A 12389-nucleotide genomic window follows, 5' to 3' on the forward strand; every position below is an offset into this window, starting at 1 on the left:
GAGAAGCAGCATAGAAACTCACTGTTCATTTTAATAATTATACTGTAAATCAGAGAGACAATTTCTATATTTGTCTGATTGTTTACTTTGAGCATGGCTGAAACACTGAAATATGCATATCTCATAGAGCTGGAAGGGAACTTGAGATGTCATTGAGTCCAGTCATGTGTATTCACAGTGGGACCTATCCCCATCCCTGACAAATGTTTTTTTTTTTTTTTTTTTTAAATCTAACCTGCCCCAGACCATGGAAAGGACTATTCAAGGACTGATCTCATAACGTGTGGTTTATAAGGGCAATGCTCTAACCACTGTGATTCCCCATCTCCACCCACAATGTGTTCATGTGTTTCCTTTTATGGGCACTTTTTTTCTTGTTCTTTCATGCAGCAGTAGCAGAGAAGAGAAAAACACAAAAATAGAGAACATGACTATAAACCCCTCAAAATCCCATCTCCAGAAGTGTAAGTTTAATATTAGGATAGCCTGTACTTACATGAGACTTTCTGTGGATGCTTGAATACTGTTATTTTAAGCCCAGTTTTGTAGGATGATTTATTATTTGTAGTGCAGTAACAACATAGGTCAAGTCTCCATTGTGCTGGGCATTGTAAAAATGATGGCACCTATTCCAAAAATCTTACAATATGTATCCTACTTCTCTTTCTTATATTTTTTACCAAATGAAAGATAAAACATTTCTTCTTGGGTGCTGACATTGCTAATGGCAGGTTTTGCTCATGCAGGTGTGGGGGGTCAAGTGCATATATATTGGTTTGCTTGCTCTCTGTGGCTATGTCTATATTACAGTTATCGGTTGGCACAAGATTTTTTCGGAAAACTTCTGTTGACAGACAGCTGCCAAATGGCCATGTGCATCGCAAGAGCCTTCTGCTCTGTTGACAGTGTGTGGCCAGACTGCCCGGCCACTCTCTCGGCAAAACAGCCAACCGGAAGCACAGCGGACAGGGTTGCCTGGTGTCCTGGAGGCCCTGTCTGTTAACAGAGGGCCCCCTGGAACATCCACACAGGCTTTCTGGTGACAGATCTCTGTCAAGAGAAACATTACAACTCATGGGGAGCAGGTTGACAAAAGCTCTGCGTTCTGTCGATTTACAGTTAACACAACACCTTGGGAATCTGGATGCTCCCTGGGTTTTGTCGACAAAACCCTTCTAGTGTAGACATAGCCTGAGAGGATTGTGCCCAGGTGGTCTCTTTAGAGAACTGTAAAATAATTTGCCATGTCACTTGGCCTCTGCAGGTATCTTGCAGGATCTGACTTGCCTGCCTCTTGTCAGAATGTAGAGGCTACCATTTTGAAGTTTTATTTTTTTTCTTCACACTTTTTTCCATTTTTTCAAGGAGGTAATTGCTCTTTTTCTGTTGCATTGATTGTAATTTGGCTTCTCTTTCTGGAATCCTTACTTTCTGCTTAATTTGAGGAAGATGCCTGGAATGTTTGAAGGTTCACATTGGTTCTCCATACAGTTTGCTGTGTGACAGGAGCAGGTGAGATTTTGATCCTCTCTAACTTTCATAATCATCCTGTTCTTTACATGGAATTACTATTTTAGGCTTTCAGCTCTAATTTTGAAAGCACACACATATGTGCACTTAAGTCACTCACCATCACTTGAGTCTGATGAAAACAGCAAACAACTATATACATGAAACCTACAGATCATTATTCCCACCTCCAAGATACCTGTTATCTACCGCACTCATGCAGAACTATAAAATACACTGCAAGGAGAGAGCCTGGGGTATACAACTTAACACTCAAAACTGCCTTCACCAAACAAGGACACGCCACCACAGATGTAGATAACCCCATGGAATACACCACCCAATACCCAAGGAAAAAAAAACTGCTTCAATACGTAAATAGACCTCCGCTCTGAGCACACATCGCTATTAGTCACTTATCCCACCCTGCAACCTGTATGGGGTATTGTCAGTTACAAGGTGTCCTTGATGCAGCCCCCCATCCTGAAAGTAGTCTTCCCTGAAAACCACCTCCTGGCATTGAAACAATCTCCTCAACCTCTTCAAATTTATCTGCAATAAGTTCCCCCCCCACCCGACCAGGACACAATCAACTCAAAACAGGACTAGCGCCTCCTAGAACAACAGATGCAAAATCTGTAGATAGTAAATCACCTATGTATATTTTCCCTTCAAATGTTAGACTTGAGTTTACAGTAAACTGATATAACAGTTACTAATTATATTAGCGTAGGTTTAGTTTTTGTCACTAGCATATTAAATATAAACTGAATTTATAAAAAAATTGTATTGTTAGGGTTCATGTATTTCCATAAGAGTGCAAACTACATGGCAGCTCTTTAGTACACTTCATTGTCTCATATGATCTTTGAGAGAATTAGCCATTTGGGCCTTATGCTCCTAAGAGTTCTGAGTGCTGGGAACAATACCTTCATTTTTTAAAGATTTCCAACAATGTAAAACACATTTAACAAAATACACATCCCTATCAATATAGTATTAAAGATAGCCAAATTAACTGGCAGAAGTAAAGCATGCTTTATTAATTTACTCTGGGTACAGTTATGGCTCTAATTATGGTTGCAATACCTCTACCCTTGTTCAGCTAGGCTATATCTACACTGCATTCTGCTTTCAGAAGAGTAATGTAAATGAGTGAGATTGAAAATGCAAATAAAGTGTGGATTTACATATTGTGCCTAATTCGCATATTCTCATGCAATCATGCATCTGGAAGAGGTTTTTGCAGAAGCAAAAACAGCTGTGTAGATAAATTCCTTCCAAAACAAACCCTGTTTTTGAAAGAACCCTTCTTCCAATTTTGTACTCAAGTGCTCAACAATTATTCGGTCTGGTAAAAATGAGGCAGAATCAGTGCCATTCTATTGACTGTAATTAATTTACCTGCATGTGGTATTCTTGACTAAATTATAAATATTTTATTAAATTTCTTAGATGGCTGAATAATATCCTATGGCTTTAGAAGAGAATGCAATCTATAGGTGGTCTATATTATTTGATCTGTTTGTCATCTGTTGACTAAAATATTATTGCCTATTTTTTATCAATAGATCCAGTCTAGAAAAAATAGAACCCAGGAAATTACAGACCAGTCAGTTTAACTTCTGTGCCAGGAAAGATAACAGAGCGATTAATTAAGGAATTAATCTGCAAATGTCTGGAAGAAAACAAGGTGATAGGTAACAGCCAGCATGGATTTGTAAAGAACAAATCATGCCAAACCAATCTGATAGCTTTCTCTGATTAGATAACAAAGCTTGTGCATAAGAGAGAAGCAGTGGATGTGGTATACCTAGACTTTAGTAAGGCATTTGATACGGTCTCACATAATCTTATCAATAAATAGGGCAAATACAACTTAGATGGGGCTACTATAAGCTGAATTCATAACTGGATGGATAACCATTCTCAGAGGATAGTTGTTAACTGTTCACAGTCATGCTGGAAGGGCACAACAAGAGGGGTTCTGCTGGAGTCGCTTTTGGGACCAGTTCTGTTCAATATCTTCATCAACAATTTAGACATTGGCATAGAGAGTACACATAGTAAATTTTCAGATGATACTAAGATGGGAGGGATTGCAGCTGCTTTGGAGGGTAGGGTCATAATTCAAAATGATCTGGACAAACTGCAGAAATGGTCTGAGGTAAATAGGATGAAGCTAATAAGGACAAATACTCCACTTAGGAAGGCATAATCGGTTTCACACATACAGAATGGGAAGAGACTCTAAAAAGAGTACCGCAGAAGGGATCTAGGGATCATACTGGACCACAAGCTAAATATGAGTCAACAGTGTGATGCTGTTGCAAAAAAAGCAAGCATGATTCTGGATGCATTAACAGGAGTGGTGTGAGCAAGACACAGTAAGTCATTCTTCCTCTCTGCTCTGCGTTGATTAGGCTTCAGTTGGAGCATTGTGTCCAGTTTTGGGCACCACATTTCAAGAGGGATATGGCAAAACTGGAGACAGTCCAGAGAAGAGCAACAACAATGACTGACGTTCCAGAGAACATGAGCTATGAGGAAAGACAGAAAGAATTGGGCTTGTTTAGTTTGGAAAAGAGAAGACTGAGAGGGGACAAGATAGCAGATTACAAGTACCTAAAAGAGTGTTACAAGGAGGAGGGAGAAAAATTATTGTTCTTAGCCTCTGAGGATAGGACAAGAAGTAATGGTCTTAAACTGCAGCAAGGGAAGTTTAGGTTGGACATTAGGGAAAAACTGTCAGGGTGGTTAAACATTGAAATAAATTGCCTAGGGAGGTTGTGGAGTCTCCGTCACTGGAGATACTTCAGAGCAGGTTAGATAGACATCTGTCAGGGATGGTCTAGATGGTACTTGGCCCTGCCGTGAGGGCAAGGGCCTGGACTTGATGACCTCTCAAGGTTCCTTCCCGTTCTAGTGTTCTATGATTCTATGATTTTCAGTTGACAACGTGAGACATTTAGGTTGCCTACAAGTAGTACTGTGTCCTATTTATTCCAGTGGATTTTCCTTATTGCATTCCACATATTTTATGGTATGAAGAACTAGGAGAGAATACAAGCTAATATAGAGGAGATTTATGTTTAAGGGGAAATCTAAAATTAGTTTTGAGCTTGACTTGTTTTGTGTGAGAACTGTTTTAACCCAGTATAGGTGTTTCCTGAGAATACTCCCAGATGTGCTGTTTTTTTGTATATTTGAAAGTACTTACTCCAAAAGTACTGATTATCTTTGAGATTAATTTCTTCATGCAGTGCTAACTCCTCCTGCTAAGTATGATTTTGTTAGCTCTTTGAATTCCTTAACATAAGCATGTCAAAAATATGTTCTATGAAAGTGTATGTGGTACTTTACGTAAGGAATCTCAGCATGAAAGGGGCTCCCTCATTCCTCTCTCAGTACACACAAATTTGGGGAAAAAAACCTGAAGAATGTTATGATGGATTCTCCCACAGATATGCAACATTTAACGTATCTGTCGTGCTTTCCATTTTCAAAATTACTTTCCAAACACTCGTCTCTTTGCTATTCTTTAAAATTTCTGCTAAGTGGCTGAAAGGAATGTGACAGAAGCTTTGGTTGAGAGTGAAGGAGTTTGAAGAGCAAACTAATGAACCAGTTAATAGACAGGATTCTAAATATTAGTTCTTGCTACATGTTGAAACTCTCTTGTCCAGCACCCTCAGGAATTGAGTGGTGCTGGATGAGAGAATTTTCTAATGATGGCAGGTCAGTATTTTCAAGCACATTACTAACACTTCCATTGCTGACTGGGCTCTTGGAAGACATTTAGGGGTAAAATACAGATAAATAACAGCACAGAACACTGAGAGCTAGGACTGGTGGCTGTAAACAAATTTTATGGGACCACGGGAAACTTCGCCACACCCATGATAAGTGCTCATCCAGCTAACTAGAAAGCATGCTACATTATGGAGTTTGCCAGGCAAGAGTGTTCCAGATTAGAGAGGTTCAATCTGTATTGTGTCTTAAATTTAATTCTGTACATTTTATGCTAATGAGAAGAAAACATATTGTAGTTGTTTAACTACAACTGATCATAGAACATGAAACAGATTTTTTACTTTGCTTACTTTACTTGGGTCCAACTGTGTTTTGTACAGATTGGTACAATATCTCGTCCATTGCTGCACAGCCTTCTTGTTCACAAGCACCTCATCTGTTGGAACAAAGTCTGGACACGGTGTAGAATCAAGCAGGAGGGCTTATTATGCACAGCGCTGGCAGAGTGCCACCTTGCCTGTCAGGCTAGGCTTAGTGAATCACTGCCAGACAATAGGTTACAATTGATCATATAGGATGCTAATGGGCAGCGCGTAGTGGGGGGAATTACAACATGGGTGTTAGCCAATCCTAGATAGGTTCTAGCGGCAAAAGAAAGGAGCACAATAAGCCAATAATCTAAAAAGGTTACATAGTATCTCCCTGCCCAGAGTATACAGAACACCTGATCTCTAGTATAAGTGTTTTTTCTTAAGTTACTTAAACAAAGCATACATTTAATGACATCTGTGTTTCTAAATGATGTGTCTACAGGAGTAATGATGACACCTTCACACGGGCATATTTAGGGGTGCATTATCTAGAAGACTAAAGTGAAAGAGTCAGTAACTGCATAGAGCAATAACACATTTGTTTTGAGGATCAGCCTGGGATAGCAAATGGGATGGTGCTATATCCTGGTTCTCACATGCATGGTCTCTTCTTGGAATGTGGTTGCTGGGGCAACTATCCCTGCCTCCAAACTCCAACGACCTGTCTGAGTTGGGATGACCTTCCCTTGTGAGTGAGATGAGGGAAGGCCAAGTGGAGATAACCTTTCACTCACACTAACTGGTTTTCTGAACTATAGAATTATAGGCCTACTGCAGACTTTAGGATTCGAATAGGGGGTCTTTAGCAGAATGGCATGGCCTGCCTCAGAAATTTTCATCCTACATTTGTCATTCTTGTCTTTGAACACCATCTGCTTCCGCTGCCACTTCCTGTTAATATTCCTGATCATCTTACACACCTCCCTCCTCTTACACTTACTGTAATTCCTGTCTACATCTTCACACTGCTCCTCTAACTATTTTGCTTTATCCATTCTGGCTGCTTTCCTTACCTTGTTGCATTTCACCTATATTGCTGTTGCACCCTCTTGGAAACATCCCTTCTGATCTTCACCTCTCTCTTCCCTTGGCCCAACTTCAGTATCTCTTGCATAATTCACTTCTTATTTTCTCTTCTTCTGGACCATGTGTTCAATTGCTTCTTCTATTCCTGTAGCTATCCATTTGACTCTCTTATCTAGGTCTTTCTCTGTGCCCACGTTTCTGATCTTCTCTTCGAGTGCAGCTGTGTACGCATTCTCTATTTCTTCCTCACCTAGCCTTGCCATATCTCTTCTTTTCTTAAACTGTCTCTTATACTTTCTCTTGAGTTTCATCTTGATGTTTGTGATCACTACACTGAGGTCCGAGTCTATCTGCTCCTTGGAAAGTTCAGCAGTGCTGTAGCGATGTTACCCATCTTCTTCTCATCAAGGTCATATCTATAAAGTTCTTGGACTTCCCATCATTTGATCGCCATGTCCACTTCTGACAGTCCTTTTGTTGGAATCTTGTGTTGCAGATCACCATCTTGCTCTGTAGCAAACGAGTAGTTTCTTGCCTTGTTCATTTCTTTCTCTGTATCCAAACTTTCCCGTGATTCTCCCTTAACCTTTTGTTTAATTTGTTCCAACCTTCACATTCTAGCCTCCTCCAATGATCAACACATCTCTCTTCAGTATCTCCTCCAGTGTCTTTGTCAAGTCATAATAGAATAGCTTGCTCTTTTCCTACGCACTGTCTGATGTGGGTGCATACACCTGAATGACTGAGATGTTGAAAGGTTTTGGCTCAAATCTTACTACTATCATTCTTGCACTCACCAGTTTGTATCCTAACAATGTTTGTGAAGCCCTTTAAATGTCTCCACAGTAGAAATAATAGTAATACAACCCATAAAAAGGTTCTATTATATTTTCAAGTTTGTTGCACATTAAAACTAGGTATTAAGTAGAGAAAAAATAAGGTAGGCTATGTTTTAGGCCAATCAACATAGATATAAATCTCTTAAACATTTAATTAAAAGACTCTTGCCTTGAATGACAGCTTTATACATGATTCATTCAATAAAACTGGCCAAGATTACCCAATGACAACTTCCTTACAACTCCCTTGCAATATTCAACTTCCTTGCAAGTATTATCTCTTGCAGTTCAGCATGACATCCTTCCCTTAATTTCAGATTTCAATGTTTTCTCCCAACTACTTTCAGTAGCTGGGTAGTCAGGCATGTGGAGGGTGGCACTCGATATAATTCAACATACCATCATTGAGAAGCCATGTAGTGATTACCTGCGGGACTGGAAACCATAAACTGCTGAATTTTAATGCCACCTGTGCTAGTAACTTACCTGATAACCTACTCCGTCTGCTTCAGTTTCCTTATCTGTAAAATTAAGACAATAACATCTAATATTCCTGTAAGATGGGTAATTGTAGGGATTGATTATTTAAAGTTAGTGTTTTTTAAAACACCTTAGACTGGGGTATTATTATTTCTCCCCCAATAACCACTACCAAATACATAATCCTCCTGTTGTGTAGTAATAGTTGGATGCAACCAGACTTTAAAAAAAAAAAGAAAAGAAAAACAGTATAGCTGTACAGAATGTTCTGATCTTTGAATCAGAACTCATTTTAAATAGATTACAAAACTGCTTACTAACTGTGGAAACGGTATTGGCTTCCTTTGAGCACTAAGATGACAAAATGGCATATCCTGCAGAGTGATTTGTTTGTCTTAATGTTGTGTTTTATAACTTTATCCCAGTCCTCAGCTTCCTGTGTTTGTGAAGACCTCTGCACTTTTTTCTCAGAGATATTGGCTGTGATTGTGGTTTGTTTCAGGCAGATGATTAAATGCTTACCATGTCAAGACTTACTATTATGTTGTGCTTACCTTATATTCTGACACGAATATAATTAGATACTATCGATATGCTACAGATAGGACACTGCTGGTTTACAATATGATGTGAACAATAATATCTTTTTAAGGTTAGATGTGCTGATATAATGGGAGTTGGGAATGGACTGCAGAAAGATACATCCACCTTTAAACTGAGTACAAGCAAAATGAGTGGTGTGAAAACAACCTTTCAGCATGACAGAAGAAAAACCCTCAAACCTGATGTGATCAGAAAATGGCTAAATTCATAAAGAATGGTGTGAAGGAGCTAATCAGTGTGGAAAATATAGACCCTGGTCCTGCAAACACACGTGAGTAGTCTTGTTACAGGCAATGGGACTATAGACATGTTTAAGGACCCTCACTGGTGTGGGTGTTTGTTGTGTCAGGACTTGAACACGGGATGGAATGTGTGCTTGAAAATGCTTGAAACCAGTGAAGCATAAAGGGTGCATCTACACTAGGAACTAACTTCGAAGTTAGGTACTACATTGAAGTAGCCAGTGGAGAGGCTACACACATTTTCCCATACTTCGAAGTAGGGAGCCCAACTTCAAAGTCATTACTCCATTCCTGGCAATGGAGTAGTGCCCTACTTCGAAGTTTAACTTTGAAGTAAGGTGTGTGTAGATGCTCTACTTCGAAGCTATTTTTGTAGCATAAACACAGCCAAAAAGTTTTAAAATGGGAACCAGGATACTACATGTGGCATAAGATAATTCAAATTGTGAGATGTTAAGTTGTAATACTCCAAGCAAAGCTATGCCCAGTGCTGGAGGTCTATCAGGGACTGGTTGGCATGGATTTTCTAAGATAGCCTGGCTTTGCTTCATTTTTCTGTTTACTGCTGGGCTCTTGGAGAGGAGGCTGCCTTTTAATCTGCCTCTCACGCTGCGTAGCAGAACAAGGGAAACACAAGAGCTTTTATGCCACATTGTTGTCCCTCTGACTGGGAGCAAATGGGGTTCCACCCAGTGAAAAACATTTCTACAAGGGAGCTTAGCACCGGAGGAGAGAACAGATGCATGGTGTGTAATGCATGGTGTGCACCCTCCTCCATTGAGCAAAAGGGGAAAGAGACCAATCTGTGGAGCCATTTCATGGCTTTCCCCAGCAGCTGCTACAGAATGCGTGTTTCAGTGTGGTACTTTCTCCGAGTAACAGGCAAGACAAGGAGATGCTAAAGGGCTGCAGGGGGAAACTACACATTTGGAGCTCTGCAAGAGTGAAGAGGTAGCAGGGCAATTCTACACCCTGTGAGAAGGAAGAAAGGAGGTGGAAATGGGTCTGCCTGACAAGTGGGGGTGGGGAAATGGGAGAGCTCCAATTTAGAATTGGGAGATGAGACACTACTAAGAAAACGTTTTGTTTATGAGCTTAAGAGAAGATCTGAGGCTATCCATCGAGATAACCGGAAGGAAAGACCACGAGAGAAAGACAGAGCTGGTGTTGGGTAAATGATATAGAAAACGTTAAAAGGAAGGGCTGAGGAGAGAGGTTATAACGTTTTCTCTGGTGTAAGAGGAATGGAGGGAAGTGGAAGCAAGAAGGGAGAGAGGAGACCTGTAGCATGGACAAATGTAAACAGGGACTCAGAAGAAAGACCCCTTGAGAGCTAAAGGAGTATAAATGTCAGAAAAGGGCATGAAATGCTTCAGCGTTTGCTTCTAATTGGAGTATGACTTGGGACACTGTCAAGAGCCACATTCTGGACTTCTGCTCCCAACAATGAATTGCTGGACACCGAGAACTGAAATTTACATAAAGACTCCCTGTGTGAAAAGAGTGAGTATAAAAACATTAATTGAGTGATGGGGCGAAAGAAGGAACTGGAGAATTGAGTCTTGTATTCCCTCCTCCCAAAATTCCAATCTGTCTTTCATCATGCTTTGGGATTTCTGTGATACCAACGACTGGCTGCTCTCTGCAATCTTGCATCTGGCAACTTCCTGTGTTGTTAAAATCAGCTCAGGTCCCCACCCAGAACGCTAAACACACCCTCCTGAGATTCTCTTGACAGCTAGAACTTCCCTGCTCACAAGCACTTCAAGACTGTACAAACAAGGAAATCTTTGTTAGGGAAAAAGGAGCAGTCATAATCCTGGGGAAATACAGCATCTGTGTGTGAGAGAGATATATATATACACAGATAGAGATATAAAGCCTAATGTGCAGTCACCTTCCAGTAACCCTGGCAGTCACATCTAATTTTAACCTCGTAGAGACGAGCTCATTTCCAAGCAGCCAGGACTCTGCTCCAGGGTGCTCAGGGCCCTCTACTATGGCAGACAATGCTGCTGGAGGCAGCAGGAGACTGTGTACCCTACTTCCCTTCTCTCCTCCTGTGTTTAGCTAGCTGAGATTGTTTCACAGGTGACAATCAAGTGGCTGCACCATTTAATTCATTTATCAAACCCCATTCATGGTTTGGAGCCTCGAGTGGCAGTCATCCAGATATCCCTTTGCAGATCTGTGTCCAGCACCATCGGAGCTGCTTGTTTGGGCCTCGCTGGAGGCACCAGCACTAGCCCAGCTTCATGATTCAGCTCTACTAAGGTGCCACATAAGCAGGTATCTTCCCCGACCCCCGAGGCTACTTAACTCAGCTCCAGTCCTCTGTGTCATCCCTCAGCAGAAAGTCCTTTACAACACTTAATGCCATGAAGTCTTCAGTCTACAACTCCCTTCTCTACCCGCTGCACAGTGAGTGTTAGAGCGTATACCCACTGACTCAGGCTTGCGCCACAGGGCAAAAAATAGCAGTGCAGACATACACTTTTGGATAGGAGCCCTATTTCATAGATGCTGTCTCCTCACTGGATTTTAGAGCCCATGCTCCAGCCCAAGCAGGGATATCAACCCTGCTGTTTTCAGCCCTGTAACACAAACCCAAGTCTGCTCACCCAAGCTCTGAGGCCAGCTGATGCAGCATAGAGGTAGTGTTAGGGTTCTCAAACAAAGTCCTGGCTTTGTAAAAATGATTTCTTTATTACAATGTAAGAATTATTTCCACTTGCTCAGACTCACGGCACCCAGAAAATCCCACTTCATATATAGGTGTAGTGACTTTCAGGAAGACTGAAGGAAAGGCAGCGGGGAGGGGATGCCAGTGCTGTGACCAGCCTTGCTTGGAGAAGATCCCTCTGTCTGGGCTCCAGCAGCCTGCACAACGTATGAGTGTGTGTGTTCAGAGTCCATCTCCAAGACTTCAGCTACAGGTAAATAACTTTAATTTTTCTAGTGACGTGTCCAGTCTTTCTGGAGGCAGAACAATAACGAAATGTATTCCTCCTCTTGTCTTACATGAATAGCCTTTAGAGGGTGCCACATTTCTGCAACCACAAGAAACCTTGTATAGTCCTGTTCTCTCTGCACCCAAGCGGCTATATGAGGGAATAAAACCACCATGCAAGTGTAACTTTTGCAGGAATTGACTTATGGTCAAAGTGAACATTGAGTATGTGGCTCAAAAGCTGTCTTCAGCATCATTAATGAATGTATTTTCCTTAATGTATACAATATTGCTAATGTTTTGTTGTTTACAAACCTTTTATACTCTATGTAGTGATCTATGGCCCAGTCCTGCTCTTGCTGAAGTTAGTGGGAGTAGTGTTCTTAAGTAAGGAACTGAACCTGAGTTGATAATATAAAACTGATGTTAAAAAAAATCCATTTGTCTATTATGTTAAAATGAAAATGCTGTGTAAGTTTGTAATTCTAATGAATTATGAGTGTATAAACTTTTTTTTGTAAAATAACTCTCAATAATCAATGCTTTTTACATATTGTTTGCTGATATTTTTAGGCACTCTAGGCCATTTTTCTTTTAAATGATTGCTATCCTACTC

This window comes from Carettochelys insculpta, chromosome 1 (genome assembly GCF_033958435.1).
Source record: "Carettochelys insculpta isolate YL-2023 chromosome 1, ASM3395843v1, whole genome shotgun sequence".
NCBI lineage: Eukaryota > Metazoa > Chordata > Testudines > Carettochelyidae > Carettochelys > Carettochelys insculpta.